We start from the raw sequence: 20,689 nt of genomic DNA on the forward strand, positions 1-20,689 counted from the left end.
ACGAGCCAAACTTTTATTTGCAAGTAATAGAGCTTATATCCCTGCTGGACGATGCTAAAGTGTTATGGGGTGATGACGTCAACACCATACTTAATCCACTAATGGACAGAACCTCCAAGGTCCCCCGTGCACACACCAAGGCTGCACACACACACCATCCTTCAAGGCATGACATACTTGCCCCTTGTTGATGCTTGGAGGGAGATCCCGGGGGGAGGAATTTACCTTCCACTCCTCGGTCCATCACTCAGGCTCGCGTACAGATTTTTGGTTGTGTTCACCTGAATATATCCCATACACAACGCACTGCACCATTTGCCCACGCACTATCTCTGACCATTCCCTGGTGCTATTAGAGATTAAAGTGGCCCACCCAGACCACGGCCCTAGACTCGGGGCATATATTATCACTAGAACATGGGTCATTACGAGCTATAAGAAAAGAATTGCAACAGACTGAACACAGGCTACGATCTTTGAAAATGCACATGCCCTGTTGCCCGGGGAAGCTATGCTTGCTCCACCACAGGCGCAACTAGACTAATTCAGGAAACTGGCAGACAGAGAGATCTTGTATATTACTACCCTTCTAGGGCCAACAGGTATGGGGAGGGGGACAAAGCGAGTAAGCTACTAACCAAACTGATTAAATCTGAATACAATATTAAACTTATTACTAGCATATGCGGTAGGGATGGGGAAACTTGCACGGAAGAAAGGGCGATCAATTAAGTGTTTTTAGATGTTCATTCATCTCTGTATAACAATATGGACATGGCCACAGAACACAAGCTCACCCAATACATACATTTGGTCCCTCTCCCCAGACACCGGAGGCCTGCGAGTCATTCAAGCTCACCCTGACAATTGAAGAGATGGGACAGGCGATGAAGGACCTGGCTGAAGGGAAGGCTCCTGGGCCGGACAGAATCCTGATTTAGCTCTACAAATGTTATCTGACAGAACTAGCCCCCAAGCTATTAGTGCGGGAAGAAGCCAATGCCGCTGGATCACCAACCGTCACTGAGGGAAGCAGTCCTGCTTAAACCGAACAAACCCCCCCCACCCTCCCCGAGGCCTCATCCTATGGCCCCCTCTCACTAATCAATGCAGACACCCAAGTGTTCGCCAAGGCTATAGCAAACAGACTACTACCCCCACATGACCCAATTGGTACACAATCATTTCCCAGCTGGATCCCAAGGTCAGGGTGGTCGCAGTCTCCCTAGACGCTGAGAAGGCTTTCGATTCAGTGTCATGGAAACTGTTTGCAGTGCGGAGTCAGCTGGGGTTTGGACCCCCAGTTCCTAAGCTTCATCCAACTTTTATATAAAGACCCTTGCGGTATGGTCAGAACAAAACACACCAAGTCATCCAGATTCCCAATACAAAGGGGCACACGGCAGGGTTGCCCTTTGCCCCCCCTCATCTTTGCTCTCACCATTGAATTTTTGGAAGCATTAATATGTCAGACACTACACTTGTGGTGTTCGGATAAGGCCCACCCCTCAACTAATATCGTTGTACGCAGATGATACCCTGCTATACATCAGAGATCCTGAGTTCAACCTAGCCCCCATCATGCAAGACATCAATGAGTTTACCAGATATTCAGGCTATAGAATCAATCCAGCTTTATCTGAAATAATACCTTTTACGTGAGGGGCAACACAGATGGACTCAATGATGGGCTTTCGCTGGTCCCCATGCTTGGCCCGTTATTTAGGGGTGATCTTGGCCACAGATAGTCATACCTTGTACTCAACCAATTATGAGCCATATTTCGCCCAACTAGAAACAAAACTGGGGGGGTGCTCGAGAGCCGTGACCAAGATGGCCGCAAAGCACTGAGCTCCACATCGCACCCACCCGCAGGGAGGCAACCCTGTAGCCCATCCGACGATAATTCTGCTAGCTGAGTGTGTCTGGCAGATTACATTTGAGAACAATCAGGCGGCAGAGATCCGAGAAAACCAGCGGGCAGCCTGTGGCGCCAGCGTCTGGGGCATGCGGCGTGCAGAGCGGATCCCGCTGATTCGGCTGTGTGCTCTGGGAGACAGTGGTGAAGACAAGGGGACGCAGGCACGGTGTGGAGGTGAGGGCTACGGAATCCCCCCGGAAAAGACAGAGCCAGCGACACAGTGAATTGCAGAGGCCCGGGAGCGCGGCTTGCGGCTGGCTTGCCTAAGTGCCTGTGAGCTGCCCGGACGTGGACCCAGAGACATCAGGACTTGAACGTGGAGGGGAGCAGAGGTGTCTCCTCCCCGGGTTGTGCCGCAGCACCTAGAGCGGGGCTGCGGCGCCGGCTGACACGACCATTGCCACGCAGAGGCATTCCTGGCCTGCAGCACGCCCATCCTGGAGGACCAGCTCGGGAGCAGTCCCAGAGGGGCGGTGCGGAGAGGCTGGCTCCTAAGAAGATGAGAGAGAGCGCCCTGCGAACAACGGCTGGAAGCCCCGGCCCGGTGGTTTGGGGCCCGCGGCTCGAGCCGCACCAGACTCCGGATCACTCCTCCTTAAAGCAACTTATACTCCCTCAGGGAGACCTACTAGACTCAGTACAGACAGAGGGAAGGAGCAGGAGAATAAGGTGGCGGAGGGGGGTGCCCACAGGTAATCGGGCAGACCCAAGCAGCCAGGAGCCTCTGAGCTGCTGAGGCTCTTCATTACGTATAACCACAACTTGGTGACCAGTCAGGGCACCAGAAACTGGCATCTCGCAGTAAACCATGCTACAAACTTTGCCGTGATAAGCCTGAGGGAGGCATAACCTACTACATCAATCCCTGGAAGGGGGAGGGAGTAAACCCCGGCCTCCTTCGGATGCAGGCACCGCTCTACCAACTGTGGGTCCCACCTTGCACCAGACCGGAGCAAACTATCAGTGCCACGAGTGATGAAGACAGATGGGGCTGGGGAGCCCGAAAGAGTATACTGGGAGTGGAATCTCCGGGCAATACAGGAACGGCTGGTAAACTGAGCAGGTGGTGGGAAGTGGAGCGGGGACGCCTCACCATCACAGGTTGGGACGGGCCTTTGGCCCAGGGACGGCTGGTCACGCCCGGGGCAGGGCTCCCACTGTGGGTGCACAACAACGACAAAGCACCGGCAGTGACCAGTATTCACACAACAGCAAGCCCGAATAGCTCTCCCTTGGAGCGGGTCCCCTACAACAGGGAGGGGCTTTCACAGGCCTAGTCACAAGCTACATGGCGAAGGGGAATAAGCGACAATCCCGCCTGCAATTTACCCAGAAAGAAGGGCTCACTAAGAGCGGGAGCAGGATCACTGAACCCCAAGGGGCACACGGGGGACAGAGCATGAAACCTCTGATGGCGGGCGAGGGCACGTCCGAGCCCCAGTCAGAATTAAGCCAAGTACTGGTGGAAATTAGGTCTGGTTTTGCCATAAACACCAAACTGGACGGAATGGCCTATAAGGTGGATAGGATGCAAGAAAGGATCGATGAGGAGAGTAGCCGGACACCGAGGTCCAAACCCGAGTCCATTCACTTGAAGATACCAGGGGAGCTACGGAGAGAGGTGAAATCCATCAAGGACAAGAATGAGGACCTCGAAGCGAGATTGCGGAGGAATAACATTAGGGTTGTGGGGGTGCCGGAGACGGCTGCCCAGCAAAACGTGGAGGTCTTTATGGAGAACTTTATCAGGGAAGTGCTGTGGGGTCCATCTCTCTCGTCTCAATTTCTAGTGGAGAGGGCGCACCGGATCTGGCAGGTCGCTCTGCGACCGAGACGCTATACTCGGCAGGGCAAGAGAACTGGGGGACCTCACCTATGAGAATGCGCAGGTGCCCTTCTACCGGGACTTCACCCCAGCATTCCAGAAGGCCCGTCTCTCCTTCCTGGCAGCGAAGTGAGCCCTCCGAGATCAGGAAATAAAATATTCAATGCAATATCCCTCCAAACTGAGAGTACAATACAATGGAAAGACCCACTTCTTCACAGACCCTGGAGCAGTCTACAACTTCCTTGAGACTCTGCCAAGTGAACTGGGTGCCTCCATAGTCAGAAACTGGTCAGGGGCCTGCAGGCAAACGACTACTGGGACTGCCGCTGGAGACTCACCGCAGAGTGGCCCATAGTAGTTACAGTAATCTCAGCAGGTCTAGTTTGATGGGCTACGGCGATCAACAGCTAGCGATGTAACTAATAGATCCAGTTGCCTAAGTATACCTAATTAATGTGTTTTCAAGTCCTCCCTGCAGTGGGGAGTGGGCGTGGCCACCATGGAGGCGGTGTCCAGTCCCCACGGGCGTTTCCCCTTTATGTTGCGTATGTTCAAGATCGTTGGGTGGGGGGATCTGACCACTGCTAGTTGCGGGAGGGCAGTGTGGAAGAGGGAGAAGGGGGACCCATACTGAGGGTGTGTCATGGGATGTTGAGGTGGGATGGGGGGTGAGGGGGAACCAGTTGGGGATGTGAGGCTGTTATACCAAAAAGATTCGTACCTCATTGAGACTGATGGATGGTCATCGGGCGGAACACAGCGGCATGGGTGCCCATGAATACCATATACACAGTGGATATGGCACATAGGATCATTAGCTGGAATGTGCGGGGACTTAACAACCTGAGCAAATTGCGTAAGGTGATGCAATATTGCGAAAGGCATGGCACCAAGATTGTAATTTTGCAGGAGACACACCTCCGAGGCAATGGGAATGAGGGAGTCGCAAGAAGCTGGGGCAGTTGCAAATACTATACCTCTTACTCGGCAGGAGTGATGACAGTGCATAAGTCACTGGGGTTCCGCCCTAAGCTCACACACATCGACCCGATGGGGAGGTATGTCATACTCTCTGGATGTTGGGGGGAACACACTGTTTATTTACATTTGTCAACATCTATGGCCCAAATGTCGACGAACCAGAGTTATTCCGCAGCCTGAAACGTTTAAGCCGGAAATATGCAGATACTAATATTGTATGGACCGGGGATCTAAATGTGGTCTTAGACCCAAGCAAGGACAGAACGGATGGGGGAGGGAGGAGGAGATGTAAAGCCGCTGACACGATCCTGGATGCCATGGGGCTGTTAAATTTGGGAGATGTGTGGAGGCTCCTAAAACCAGAGGGGGTGGAATACTCGCATCACTCCTCTGCTCATAATACTGCGGCCGGGCTGGATTATATTCTTGCCTGCCCGTACCTAATACACCGGAAGAAGGAATGCGTGATGATGCCTAGAACGCTTTCTGATCATTCCCATGTGCTTTGGTCTCTGAGACTAGACCAGGTGCCTACCCGTCCCCAATGGAGGTTTAAGTCATCAGCACTAGGTGATGTGGTGTTTAAGGGAGAGATCCATAGCTTAATCAAAAACTATTTCAATAAGAATCTGGGCTCCGTCTCCGAGAAAGGCATGTTTTGGAAGGCGTTTAAGGTGGTTGTGCGCGGGGGCTGTCTATCCCTAAAGCTGGGAATTCTAAAGCTGATAAGGAGGCAATTGAACGATGCAGAGACGGAAATTAAGAAATGGGAGGAAGAGGTGGATAGAGGGGGGACCCCCAACTTCCCTTGCTAAACTGAGGGAAGCTATGGATCGTTTTGGTGCCCTTGCTGAGAGAGAAGTCCAATACTTTGCTCGGCCAGTGATGGCTGGTAGGTATGGGGAGGAGGGGAGGCCCTGCAGGAACTTGGCAGCCATTCTGATACATGAGAAGGTGTGTAGGGAGATCACTGCGATCAAAGCACCAGATGGAGATGTAGTGGTGCTGCTGAGTGCAATAGCCAAAGTATTTCGGCAGTACTATGAATCTATATACGCTTCCCGGGGATCGCTGCAAAGCGAGGAGGTGAGGGAATATATAAGGGAGGCATCACTGCCGCATATTGATGAAGTGGCTGCGGGGGCCCTTGCATCCCCAGTAACAGTCGATGAGCTTCTGAAAGCAATTTGCGAGCTACCCTCCTCCTCCAAAGCACCTGGGACCGACGGCCTAACGGCCAAGTTCTACAAGGAATGGGGCCCCGAGTTAGCCAACCATATGTTGGCAATGTGGGAAGAGAGACTGATTGTGGGGCACCTCCCACCCTCTGTGTGAGGCGGTGATCACCTTGATCCTCAAGTCTGGTAAGGACCCCCTCGAGTGCTCTTCATACCGCCCCATATCCTTGGTGAACCTTGACACTAAAATGTTCGCTAAGGTCCTGGCAAACCAGCTACTGCCCCATGTCTCTAAGGTTGTACACATGGATCAATCCGGATTTATTCCGGAGCGGTCTACCTCCTTGAATCTTAAGTGCTTATTTGCGATTCTGGCTCAGATAGACCCCAGCACGCAGGCAGTGGTGGCCTTGCTGGATATGGAAAAGGCTTTTGATTCAGTGGAGTGGGGCTACCTATTTGAAACACTGACTCAATTTGGGGTCCTGGGCTATTTCCTTAAAGCAGTCCAGCTCATTTACTCAGGCCTGTGTGCTCAGATTAATGTGGGCAGTGCTCGCTCTCAGGCTTTTAAATTCGGGAGGGGTACGAGACAGGGCTGCCGTTTATCGCCCTTACTATTCGCCCTGGCAATAGAAATACTTGCGGCCCGCTTAAGGAAGTTCAGTGGACACAGAAGCCTGGCAATGAGGCAGGGGTGGGTGTGGGGGGGGGGAATAAATCTTTGTATGCGGACGACGCAATGGTGTACATTAAGGATCCCACAAACAACTTAGCGCTGATGTCCCAGGAGATGGAAGGGTTTGGGGCGGTGTCAGTGCTGCAAAATAACAAGGCCAAACCTTATTTATTCTCCCTAAATGAAAATACTGTTCGGCCCCCTGATACCCAGGGCTATGATTGGGAACAGCGGGCGGTTACATACCAGGGAGTGGAGGTTAGCGGGGATAAAAGCTTGTTGTTAGAGGATAATCACATTAAATATTTAAATGCGCTGAGATCCAATGTTGAGAGGTGGTGCGGACTACCCCTCTCCCTTTTGGGAAGAATAGGCATCGCAAAAATGATAGTTCCTAAGCTCCTGTACATCTTTCAAAATGTCCCATTATGGCCCTGGGTGTGGTTCTTCCAATAAGTCCGCTCATTGCAGAGCAAGCTGACATGGTACCCCAAGAGCCCACGCATAGGATGGGAGACACTTGCGCAGCCCTGGGAGGGGGGGGTCAGAGCGCCGGATGTGGAGCTATACTTCTTAGCAGCACAATCGACTTTCACAAAGATCTGGATGACGGGTGCTCGGCCGACTCCCCGTGTTGGGATTGAGCGGAGTTTGGTGCAACCGTTTTCCCTTCAAGGCTTTCTGATCTCTGGCAGGTTTATGTAGAGGTTGGGTGTGGTCCACCCCTTTGATTCGGGTATCTCGTTATGGGGCATAGAAACCCTGGCACCGACCTGCGACAAGGCCATTGCAAGGGATGGGGGAGGGGCGGCATTGCATGCATTGTGGACATGTACCCGGAGGGACAGTCTGTCTCTCATGCCTTGGTCAAGGAAAAATGGGAGGGGGGGGCCCTCAACGCACCCTGTAGTATTTCATGAGAGCAGCCTTCCGAGAATGGTCCCCAGAGTTTCCTGAAATGCCACATATCACCCCAATATTGCACCTCATCAGAAACTCCCCTGTGTGTAGAGGGATACTATCCACATTGTATAAATCACTTCAGAAGGATACGCCCAGGGAGGCACTCTGCTGCAGAGGGAAGAGGACTCGTTGGTGGCCGTATCAGATAAGCAATGGGCTGTGATGTGTGACACCACGCATAAAGGGGCCTTTAACACTAGGCTGCGGCTGATTCAGCCGAAAACATTGCATAGGGTATATGTCTCCCCAGCACGAGTGCACCAATACGACTCCACAAAGTCTGCCAACTGCCCGAGATGTAAAATGGAACAGTCTAACCTGTTGCATATGCTGTGGCTCTGCATGGACCTGTGCCCCTTCTGGGAGGGAGTGGTAAAGGTTATGTCTGAGATGGTGGGTCAACTGGTACCGAGAGAGTTGTGCTGCATGTTTGGATGGCTCCCAGGACTGCCGAAACATTATCGCAAGTTACTCTCCACCTGTATGATCATAGCAAGAAGATGCATCCTGATGAAATGGACAAGTGCATCCTCCCCGGGGGTTAGGGGCTGGCTGAGGGAGTTAATATGGTTCAGTGACACTGATATGAAATATGCAAATATGTGTGATGGCCGAAATCGACCGAAAAAAACCTTTGGCACCCCTTCACGGCGTACCTGCTGACGCAGGACACCCCCACCTGAGAGGGTTGCCTGTTGAGGAGGTAGAGAATAATACTGTCTGGTGGTTGGAACTCTCCCCTGAGATGAAGGGCGATCCAGGATCGTCCCTGCACCGGTTTGGAACTTGTCAGGGTACCCACGGTGCCCGATCGCTTATGTGTGTACAGATGTCTTTATCCTAGAAGGTGTTTACATGTTGTGTTGCACTGTTTCTTCTGCTTTGATATATCCGGCACTGTTGAGAATGCATAAAATGTATGGCCATTGTCTGTGAGATACGAAATGTTTTTTTTAAAAAAAGAAACAAAACTGAAAATATGGAACAAATTACTGGTCTCGACCTATGGCCGAATCGCATTATTGAAAATGTGATGCCTAAATTGCTTTATCTTTTTAGTAACATACCAATATGCCCAGGAAACGCTTTCTTCACTAAGCTGTGCTCGATGGCATCTGCCTTTGTCTGGGGCAGGGGTGCGAACAGAATGAGCTGGTCTAAATTAACGGAGAGGTACGACACAGTGGGCCTCACAGCCCCAGACTTTGAATTTTTATTGCAACTCTGCACAGGCACAATTTGCAAGATATTGATTTGCTAATACCGAGAATCATGCTCACGTACGAGTTGAAAGATATGCAGTCTCCCCTACTGATAATACGCTCGGTACTATTCGTGAGGGCATTCAGCAAGAACAATGAGGTGGACCCTCTGGCCAGTACAATAAAGGTTTGGTCTAGAATATTTAAAAGGAAGGGAATCTCTGACCCATATAACAGTACATCCCTTCTCTGGCACTACCCTGGTATTTCCCTCTCCTATAACCTAACAATACAAAGAGCATGGGACCTCCAGAAACAACTGACCATCAGGGACATGTTCCCCAACGGCACATTTGTGACGCTTGAAGAGGTCCAGGCTAAGGTGGGACACGGACCCATTAAAGCACTGCAGTACCACTGCATGAGAGTGGTATTCAGGCACCTGTGGCCCTCTTTTTCTCTCTGAGCCAGAATCTCACCCATTCATAAACACTATTATGTCCTCGAATGGGGTTACAGGTGGCCCTTCTATGCTATACAAAATTGTACAGACCCAGTCCCCCTCTGAGAACGGCATGAAATCCATATGGGAAAAGAGACCTGGGTACGGCACTAGACGATACACAATGGTACTGCCAACTCACATAACAGTTTCCCTCAATGCAAATCTAAGATTAATACAATTTAAAGTCCTGAATCGCCTCCACTTTACACCCCAATAAATGTCGAAATTCACTCTGAGTATATCGGCCAGATGTCCAAAGTGTCAGACTACAGTGGCTGACTCATTTCCTATGTACTGGGCCTGCCCACTCATTCTTCAGTTCTGGGAAGGAGTGGCAAACACCCTTAGTGACATGCTAGACATCCCCATTTCCCCACCCCATTGAAATATCTGCTGGGTGATATTGGTAAGGTACCTATTAAGATACGAAGACTATTTAATGTCGCCTGTGTAGTAGCAAAACTTAATATCCTACGAAATTGGAAGGCGAGGACTGCCCCAACCACACAGGCATGGCTTCCAGACTTGACCTGTGTCAATGAATGTGAAGTGGGTTACGTCACATCCGTCTCTCACACAAATAGACCCAAAGACATATGGGCCCAATTACGCCTAAGGTTCGTCCCAGACCGACGGGGGGGGAATACTGTGCTCTGAATGTTATAATAATGGAATATGTATGTACTTGTGCACCAAATCACCAGATAATTCTGATTATATTATGTGGTATGGCTGTAACCGCCAAGAAAATAAAGTATGTGTTAAGAGTTACAATTGAAATTGGACCAAGCCCGGCAGAGGGAGACTAATTGTGTTTAAAAAGGGTATGAGCCCAGTTGCGGGGGACCTGGGGTGAACCGTGAGTCACCCGAGAAAGAATATCCTATGAGAAATTGGATGCATACATTTACAAACATTGTGTTGGGAGGACATTAACCCGACTGAGGGGGATCCGAGGTGAATAGTGAATCACCTGAAAAATTCTGTACTTGTGAAAATCTGAAAGAAGAAAGGAGCTTATTGTTTGTTGCATCCGACCCTCTGAATGAAGAGACTTTGAAAGGCAAAGAGACTTGGACACGGAAGGCCCTGATGCTAATGTTTGAACTGTATGCACCTGCTAAAGAAGCCAGAGACTGTGCTAAGCTTGAGTGCACCGCCTTATCCTACGCTGAAAACGTGGGGAAGGGCGGCCAATGGCCTTAACAGCCTGACATATCATTTTGTGAACATTTCTCATTTTGTGCACATTTTTCTTTTTCGTAACATTGTTTCCCACACTATTTATATTTAGAGGTAAAGATTGGCAATGGGTTTATTGGTATAGGCCTTTTTATTTTGAAAAGACACCATTAGGACTGCGTTATTATTTGATGGTCGTAGCTTCCTCCCATCTGTAGTTTTAGAATCAAATAGGCGTTTTTCAAACCTTTTTTTAAGTTTAATAACACCCCTGAACTGTGATCACTTGTGTCAGTCTTACTGTTGATACCATGCCTTCCTTACAGGGTGGTTGTGTATAAATCTCCACCTCCCCTGCACATTGTCAAACCTCTATTTATGGTAAGCAAATGATGTTGATTACTGTTATTAACACCCAACCAGTTTCTGGAACCGTGGCCTGCTTCATCACTTGGTAGCACAACCATTCCTGCTAATGCACAGATTAGAGATCCTGTCGCAAGAGCAGAACCAAGTTTCACACTTCTGCTATCTGCCACTCAACTGGGAAATCTAGTGCCAGAGAAGTAAATATATACACAGCTTTCTTTGTTGAAAGAAGATCACAGGATTCTATTAGAAATGAGAAAGCCATCAGCAAGCATACATCATATGGGCAATTGGTTGGGTAGCTGGAACAAAAATGTAACTGGTTTCTGCGATCACTGGGCAAGTCCGATCACTTTATTCTGACCACTAATCGGAATGATTCTGGTGTTTCTAGCAAATCATAACAAGTAGCAATCTAGGCATATTGGCAGTCCATACATTGTTACTCCTTGCAGAATCGTGTGGCCGAACAATGGTTTGGTGAATTACTGAAAAGGGTAACTCCTGGAAAAATACCTCAACCCTCATCAGTCGACATGTTAGCGACTGGTACACAAACTCTGACACTGTCACTTCTTGAGGACACACCTACCTGGAGCATTGATTTTGGTTGCAGTTAAATCAGCAAGGAGGGCAAGTGTTGTGCCACTTACCGGATTTGGAGGACTGGGTCCTCGTCTCCAGCAAGTCCTGTCCTGGAGGCTCTATCCCCGCTGGCGCCTCAGTCAGGTTCCTCCGGTCCGGGTTCCTGGCTCCCTTGGCGCAGCCATTGTTGCGGGCCTGCGCATGCGCGGTTGTCCGCGCACGGCCCCCCGTGCATGTGCAGACCGCTTGGAGACTGTGGCTTGCGTTCCAAGCCTCGTTCCGGTTCCCGGGCTATTTCCGGGTCCCGAAGGCAGGGAATCTCTGCATCTCAATGCTGTCAGGACCCCTGATTGTGTTCCTTGCTCCTAGTCTGTCTAGCCTGCTTTGCCTTGCTTTCTCAGCCCCTTCTCCTTGGTTTTGCCTCGTTTATTGCTGGCTTCTCCCTTCTGCTCAACCTGCCCCTCCTTAGGCCTTGGTCTCCCGGTCCCTGGTTCCTGGGGTTGGTGGGGGGGGGGGGGTTCGGGTCCTTGGTTCTCTTCTCCTCTGGAATTTCTTTCTCCTCTTTAGAGGCTTATCTCCCTTGCTCCCTGGCCTCCTTTTGTGTCTCTTGTCATTGCCCTGCCTTGTGACCTGCTGGTACCCAGATCCTTGGAACATCACCATCTGCACCAAACCTCGACCAGCTACTTGGAAGACCACCATTGTTATCGGACTTCACCTGACCTTCTCTGTCAGTGCTTGCACTGTCCTGATGCCACGCTAATCCGAGAAGTGCTGTCCTGTGGCTTTGGAAGCCAGTCCAGCCCCGTCCTGTTGGAGACTGTCAGGAGGGTGTTGGATCGGTACCCTGTGTTGCTTGTTCAACTCTTGAAGGAATCTTTGGCAGACTGGCAGGTTCACCTCCTCGATCTCCAGGGAGAACAGGTAACCAGTGGTCACAAGACGCCTAGTTTAACAGCAAAGAAGCTCCAGGCTCTTTGCTGCAGAGCCCTTGGAGACCTTTCTAAAATAAAATAAAACGTAGTTCTATGGACTTTCTCCATGGTAGAGAGCACATGGTGCGACTCGGACAACATTATTTCCATCTATGCATAGCTTCAAAGACTTTGTGATTTATGGTGATCTTTGCCAATTAAGCAGGATTCCAGGATCTCACTGGCCTGCTCGATATTCCCTCTCCTGGAAGCATCCAACATTCAGAATATCCCTTTCATGGTGGGAATCTTGCATGTCATATGGGGAAACTGTAGTGTCAAAGGTTTTTCCATGGATGAGTATCTCTAGATCATGTTTTCTGTGCCACCTGTGACACTACAAAAGATACTTAGTCTTAAGGACAGTTCAAGGGTTTTTATTGTCATCTTTGTAGAACCGCCCCCCCCTCTCTTGTCTCCCAGTGAATGTCCTCCCTAACCCAGGTGTCTGTAACTCCATATCAATCTGTAACCCCTGCTCTCTGCTTACTACCTTACCCTAGAGATGTTTTCCCTAAAGCTCTGGCTCACTAATTCCATCAGGGATTCCTAACTCTCTCTACACGCTAGTATTCTAAACAGGAAATGAGATTGGGCCTTGTACTTGCACTGGAAGATTTATGTTTGTCCACTCATGACCACGTTTACCTCTCCCTTCCACTCTACCTGCCTCCACTCTGATAAGGCAAGACATATTTCTGTGAGAAAACAATAAGACACGGACACTGAAGAAGTCTGGATGGTAATCTTGCATTTGGTTACAAATAACAGCTAAGATTTGGAGAGAATGAGACCGCAGCCCCAGAGTTGCTAAGGCCGTCCCTGAGGATCTATTTATGAACATCAATTTATGTAGCTGAATCAATAATATAGTCCAGCATTGGCCCAGAATCAAGTCTGGGTTCTAGACATTTTGCATAACGGTTTCTTGCAACATGTAGCTTCTAAAACAGTACTTAGGCCTTAGGCCTTGCGATTTCTACCCTTTTGTAACTTGGGTAAGGCTGACATTAGCACTGTGGAGAACATCTAAGGAAACAAACTATCAGTAGCCGATTACTAAATATGGTAAAGTATAGGTGATTGATCTGTGATATCTGGTTGCTAGGGCTGGTTAAATATGTCAGAGCCAAAACCTGTGTTTTGTACTATACTGGGAGAGATCTTGTCCAGGATAGCTAATGCATGGGAAAATCTGCCTACACAACTCGACTCCTCCCCACCAATCCTCTGTCGCTCTGATGTTTCATTCCACCTTCATTCTGGCTCCAACATTTGATGTTAACTTCCTTCTTTTTCCTCCCACTCTATTACTCCTACTCCTGCTGCTCCTCTTACTTCACTAATGCCATGCACCCCACACTACAACTCCCACTTCTATTACTCCCACACTGATTCCTCGCACTGCTACCACTCCTCTCGTTACTATTCAGTGACCTAATTAACTCAGTGGGCCTCATTACAACCCTGGCGCTAAGGGATTACCGGTAAGGGTACCGGTAATCCCTTAGCGCCTGATTACGAGGTCCCTTAGCGGGTTGCCACCTTAACGGCTGGTTTTACCAGCCGTTAAGGAATGGGCCCGCAAAGTGACCTTTGGTGCTAATTACGGTACCGCAATGTGCGGTACCGTAATTACCGCCTTCCCCATTCCCATTATGCCCTATGGGTCAAAAATGGGAATGGGGAAGGGCCATGGTGAAATGGGGAAGTACCGCCCCGCCAACCTTGGAATGGGGTGGTACTTCTCCATTTCATCATGGCGGACTCGTTACAATACCGACAGCAACCATGGTGCTAATAGCGCCATGGTTTAGCGCCGGTGTTGTAATGAGGGCCAGTATCTCTCATCACATTCACACCTTACACTGTCCATTGTACACACCCTCTCACAACTACAAACACTCACACTACGGAACCACCAACACTCCTAAGTCAATGACTCACCTGCTCCAAAACTCTAATCCACCATCTGCTGCTCCTGCCTTCCTCCTGTTGATCTTGTCCTCTGACCTCACTTGGTTAACCCAAACTTCCTCTTTCCTGTGCTCTACCTGTGCTCTCCACTTGCACTGCCTCCCTGGCAACCCCTGCACTGCGGGTCTGTCTCTGTATCCCTACAGCCCCCCCTCCCAGCACTTGTCTGCACTTACCTTGCACTTGCCACCAGCTGGTCCTATTTTATTTATTTTATTCTACTTACCTTGTACTGCACTTCCCCCTCCTCCCCTTCCCCTTGCACTTTTTCCCTTCCCCTTACCCCTGCACTTGCGCGATCTAAATGTCACCTGGCCTAGTAGGATCGTTGTCTGTCTTCCCCTTGTTCCCCCTCCCTGCCTCGTCGCGCCTTGAAACACTTGTGTATAGGCGCGTTACAAATGCCATATCATATCATATATCCTCCCATGCTAAGGCTTGATCATCTGTCCCTAACCAATCTCCTGTCTGTATCCCCTCCCTGGGTGCGTATGTGCAAGGCAAGTCTTCACAGCGGGTCTTAGCCCTATACATGTCTTCGGCGTAGGCATGCCACCCAGGCATCTGGTGGTAAGCAACATCAAGTCTGGGCCTGTAACTGCAAGGCCCTGCAGGTAACTCTCATGAATTGTTCCCCCTTTAGTCCCTGGTGGTGTAATCCGTTAATTGCTTGACCACCGGCACACTTCGCTGGTCCCAATGTGAAAATAGCTGCTGGAGGCTGCTGTATGTTCTTGCTCACCTCAGTGTAGCTGTTCTGGGTTACATTTATTTTATTTTTGACGTTACACCGAGACCTGAGGCTATGACAGCATTTTATACATAGGCAGAGAAAAGCCAGTGCATAAAGACAGCAAGACAAAAACAGAGACAGATTTTACTCATATTTGTTGAACCAGGTCTTGATCAGTTTTTTGAAGGTGGCGTTCCAGAGAGCACAAGCTGTGCTCTTTTGCTCTTAAAAATGGGAGGTGGCCAACAGGGTGCTAGCACTGGATCTGAGCACAGGGACAATGTTGGTGATGCAGCTTTTGAGGTAGATGGGGTGGATGTAGCGGTGTGCGATAATGTTTTGAAATCCACACGCGCTTTGATGGTGGGATTCATGTCTTATGTGGTCAGATTGTTATAGGCCAAGGGCGGCACAGAGAGCTTTATTTTGGAGTAGCTTGAGTTTGGACATGTTAGTGGTAGAGCTGCCCATGAGAAGAGCATTGTGATAATCAAGCTTCGAGAGATTCAGAGAATGTGCCGGTTTGAGGCAATTGGTCAGTGAAAGGAATTGTCTGTTTCGAGAGAAGTCTTGCAGTGTAGGCAGTCGATGAACCAAGGGAATTAATCTGCCTAGACATGGTTAGGTCTGCTTCGAGGTAGAACCGTAGGGTTTTTATTTGTTTGCGGATGGGGATGTTGGAGCCATCGATACAGATAAAAGGAAGCATCCAGGTGCTTCAGACAGTGCAGTGAGCCAATGACGAGGAGCTCTCATTATTCATCATTAAGGCATAAGTTATGAGACCATCCAGTTTTGGATGGTGCTATGTACTGTGTTGATTGTGGCTGTGTCACTGGCATGGTCACCTGTGATGGGAATGAGAATGTGGGTGTTGTCCTCGAAGTTGGTGTAAATGATTTCCCTTGAGTCAAGCAGATCGAAAAGGGGTTTTGTGTATGTGTTATACAGTGCCGGAGAGAGACGTGCAAGAATGGGGTGAGGTCAGTTGATGAGTCTCCTATGAATACTTGTGTGGTGCTCAGAAAGCATTTGATCCAAGCGGAGCCTTTGGGAGAGCAGTGGAAGTGCTGACTGAGGTTGTGACATAGATCTCTGCGGCACTTGACCTAGTCGATCACAACATAGTAACAGAAGAAGTATGGCTAGTTTAGCAGAATCCCTGAATGAGTCAATTTGTATTTTTAGGTCCAGCAGAGCAGTTTCTGTGCTGTGTTTGGGTTGAAAGCCAGATTGCCTTTTGCCAAGAAGGTGGTTTTGCTCTAGGTATTGTTGGACTTGAGTATAGGCTAGTCAGCCCACAATTTTAAGAAGGAAGGGAACTGCTGTAATGGGGCAGTAGTTAGTGGGGATGGAAGGGTCTGGGTTTTTTTTTGTTCGGTTATTTTTTCGTTTTTTTTTTTTTTTAGCAGAGATGTGAGTGGGTTGGTGTGCGTCCCTCCCTTGGAATAATGCTGCAATGCATGGAGTACTGCAGCGTTTTGGATGTGCTATAGGTGCCATCTCAGTGATCTTGGGACACTCTTTAGGCTTTGCTTCTGAGATTGCAAACGACAACTGGCAGGCATATATACTTTAAGGCAAGGCTGGAAGCCGGGTTCTGCATACACACTTTGGCACGGGGGCAACATGCAATGGGGCTCCCTATGCAGCCACCGTCCACCTCGGGGGGTTAGACTGGCTTTGGCAATCACCCTGGTAGGGCTACTAACCTCTCTTGCAAAGAGTGTTTCCAGACCCTCCTTTGACAAGGCCCAATTACAGGCCTTGTCACAGTAGCTGTGACTTGAACTATTCGATGTGTTTCCTCTAAGCACCATTCCTTGAGCTACAACTCGAAGTCTGGAACTCATATTGGCCATATGTGACACAGGATTTGCTGCATCCTCTTTAAATGAATTATATTGCAAAGGCTTGGGGGGCGGGGGTATGATGTAGCAGCAAGTACACATTCTCAATTGTCTTTAGTAGATTTACCCTACTCATGCCAGTGCCCTGCTGACACTATTACTTCACCCCTACTTCCATTTTAATCCAATCCTTTACCACATCTGAAGCGTGAGGGGTTCCTTGACAAAGCTTGTGCTCAATGATTAGTCAATGTTTTTTTTTACCTTTGCTGGACTCAGGTTTCTGTGTAGACTTTCTAATTCAGTACCTGCACTGCTAACATCAAAGAACTGACGATCTCAAGAAGACAAGTGTCCTATTTTGTTTCTGTGAGCAGAGTGGCCACAACAAAACTCAGAGGTTTACTCAGATTAGTATTGCATTCATTGCTTAAACTCTGCCATTAACATCCCCCATTATAAAATGTTTTAAAGTTTCATCCACAGTAATGTAATATAATGTAAGTGGTCTTATGTAGCTCCCTTCTGCCCTTCTGTTGGCCTCGCTGCACATGGCTCTGTAAGAAAGGCGGGCAGGGTGTGTTAGTCGGATAGTGGGAAGGCACATGCAGAAACCTTTAGCATTAAACCTTCAGTGTTGGTTGATGCAGGTCAGAAGTACCAGTTACCTGTGTGTCAATATGAAATTCTGTTTGTGGTTGGTACTGACTGGGCAGGTTAGCCATATGGCCAGCCCCCAGATTGTGAAGTTCAAAAATGAACAGCATGGTTGTAGAAAAAAGATGGATATGGTCTGAATCTGTTGGTACACTAGTCCTAGAAGGTAGTTTGTAGGCATGTGGGGAGGTGCAAAGGTGCAAGATTTTAGTAGTGTGGAGTACGTTCCAGGGTATCGAGATGGTGGTGAGGGTTTTGTCACTTCCTGGCTCTTGGTTGTAGATTTCACTGAGATTAAAGGTGCAGACTAGTGCTACGTGGAAGAGGTTCCATGAGTTTGATGGGTTTCCCACGGATGGTAGTGCTGAGAATTTCGGAAAATGCTTGCTGTAAACTAGTCCAAGTTTGTGGTGCACGTTTCTTTAGTCTGTTGCTATTATTTTTAATTTCTTTCAAAGAGGTTGGCTGAAAAGCCAAGTCTTGAGCTGTTTCCTGAAAGTCATGTGATTCTCCTCCAGTCAGAGAGGTTTGGGTAGGGTGTTCCACAGTTTTGTGGCCAGAACTGAAAGGTGATCCTCCTTGCCGTTTGTTGATGCAATGGACGGGGACTAGCTCTAGTACTGCATTGCTGGATCTAGGTGTTCTGGAAGGAGTATAGTGCTGAAGGAAGAGGGGCCCCTTTTCGGGGTATTAACGATGCAAAAGGTTTTGAAATTAACCCTTTTTTTTAGATGGGAAGCCAGTGGAGGTTATATAATGCTGGCGTGATATGTTCAAATTTATTAAGAGAAGTAGTCTTGGTGCTGCATTTTGAATTCTTTGAAGTTGCCTCATTAGGAAAACTGGGAGTCCGAGATCGAGGCTGTTGCGTAGTCTAGTCTGAATAGTACTAGAGAAATTATGGCCATAGCCCTGTGGGTGAATGTTAAGGTAAAATGCGGTGTAGCATTTGCAGCTGGGAGAAACGGCTTCCGACGATTGCTTTGACCTGTGGATCAAGAGTGTGGGTGTTGTCCATTTTCGTTTTAAGATTTCTTACTATGGTTGTCTGGTTCGGGCACCGGCTGATCTTGTCAGGCCAAGGGATTGTAGTGGAGTTAGAACCTGTAGGATTTAATGTTTGGGGTGTTTGGTGGTTCACAAATGTGTAGATTTCTCATCAGCGTAGTTCTAGCAGGAGATACCATATTTATGGATGTCTAGTAGGGTTGTCATATAGATCAAGAGAGGTGAGAGTGTGGATCCTTAGGGTACTCTGCAAGTAAGTGGACAAGCTGGGAATTGTAGGGGCCCATGATGGTGGTTTTCATTTTACCCATGATGGAGGTGATCCAATGTAGAGCTGCTTGTTTAATAATCTTCCAGTCTTTTTTAGGAGGATTTTGTGACTGATGGTGTCAAAATCAGCTGAGATGTCTACCAGGATCAGTGCACTCTGAGTTGTCATACAGATTGTTTTTAAGTGTATTCCAGTTAGCGCACCAAGCTGATTCTGTACTCCAGTAAGGTCTAAATCTGAGCTGTGCCTCATTCAGTACACTAAAAGGAAAGAGCAAGTAGGTGGCGTATGTAGACAGTGAGAATAAAACGTCTGACTACCGTAGTATGAAAGGACTCTTCAAAGACTGGTCAGCCAAGCAAGAATATTCTTCAGGCCATGCTGCAGATACCAAACCCTTCTCTAGGTAAAATTCTTCAGTGGAAAACATGAAGCTCCTTCTCAATCAGTGCCACAGCTCTGACATTGGTCCCTGCTGATTTGGGGCCCAGAGTGCCTCTTGCTAATGTCATCAATAGAGATCTCTAAAGTGCTTTCTATGTCGTTGTCTGAGAACTGGCCAAAATACTGATTCTTGCCCTTATGGGCCCCTTAACACAAAAAAGGGGCGAAATGTTAGTATTAGTACACTTGGTTACCTACTGGAACGTAAAGGTAGGAAGGGAAAAGAATGTCCACATGGACTTCCCCATTGGTAAATATAAATTGAGACTCAATGAACGCAGAAAGTGCTTTCTATCTGGAAATGGAGCCTCTAGAACTTCTACCTGCTGCAAGATGGTAGGTTAGGGAGACCAACTCAAAGGTTCATCAGTTTTATAAACCCCATTACTAAACCAAAACAGTTCAGTTATTTCAAACAAGAAGAAGACTTTCTTTATTTTGGGAATCGTATTCCCATAACAGATAGTAAATACAGCACTTGAAAATAATACATCAAACATTACAACAACGAAATTAACAAAGCCTCAATACTTAAAAGATCTGACCTAGACTAATGCAGAATAAAAATGTTAAAAAGTTTGAAACTGTTCAAGTTGCAGCAAATATGCTTAGTTCTGAGGCACATTCAATAAAAATATAAACTGCACATTTCGTGCTACAATCTTATTAAAGGCTGCATACAGGCCCACCAGCTTATCATTGGGAGAAGGTATTTGTGTCTTAAAACTGCATTGAAGGGGGCACAGTAGCATAAAATGCAATAAATTGTCAGGATCTGCCATTTACTTCCCTTATCTAATGAGAGAACAGTGCCTTTTGAAAATAACAGATTCAAATAACAGATTCAAACAACTTTGATCTACAAATAAACTGCAGTTCAGAGAAGAGTTCAAAGAAAAGCAAACAATTCCAGTCCAACATATCAGTCCATGGATAAAATAGCAGATCTGTATGCACAATCTGAGTCATGTTACACAAGTATCCAATTCGTGGAGGGTAGAAAACGGCAGATATAGATATTCGTAATCCTTGTACAGAGGTAATCCAATTGTAGGGAAGGGGTACAATGTCGAGGGGGAGAAAACAGAAGGCAGAAAAGGAGCACCAACACGTGAAGACCACAGCACAGAGGAAGTCTGAAAACGGTTGTCAAATCAAACCGTGGGGAATACAATTTTTGGTGGGGGGGTGATAACCCTTCAAATGTAGGAATGAGGTGCTAACATCAGGACTGTAGAGGAGGGACAAACCTATTTGTGTGAGGGCATCTAACTTCCTTACACATTCCAATGAGCCTCTTCTAGTGCAGCTTCAATGTTACAAGCAGTTAAACTCTCTCCTTCCCATCTGAAATCACACACTTGCAATGAGATTTCCCATCC

This window comes from Ambystoma mexicanum, chromosome 9 (assembly GCF_040938575.1).
Source record: "Ambystoma mexicanum isolate Mex_15411 chromosome 9, UKY_AmexF1_1, whole genome shotgun sequence".
NCBI lineage: Eukaryota > Metazoa > Chordata > Amphibia > Caudata > Ambystomatidae > Ambystoma > Ambystoma mexicanum.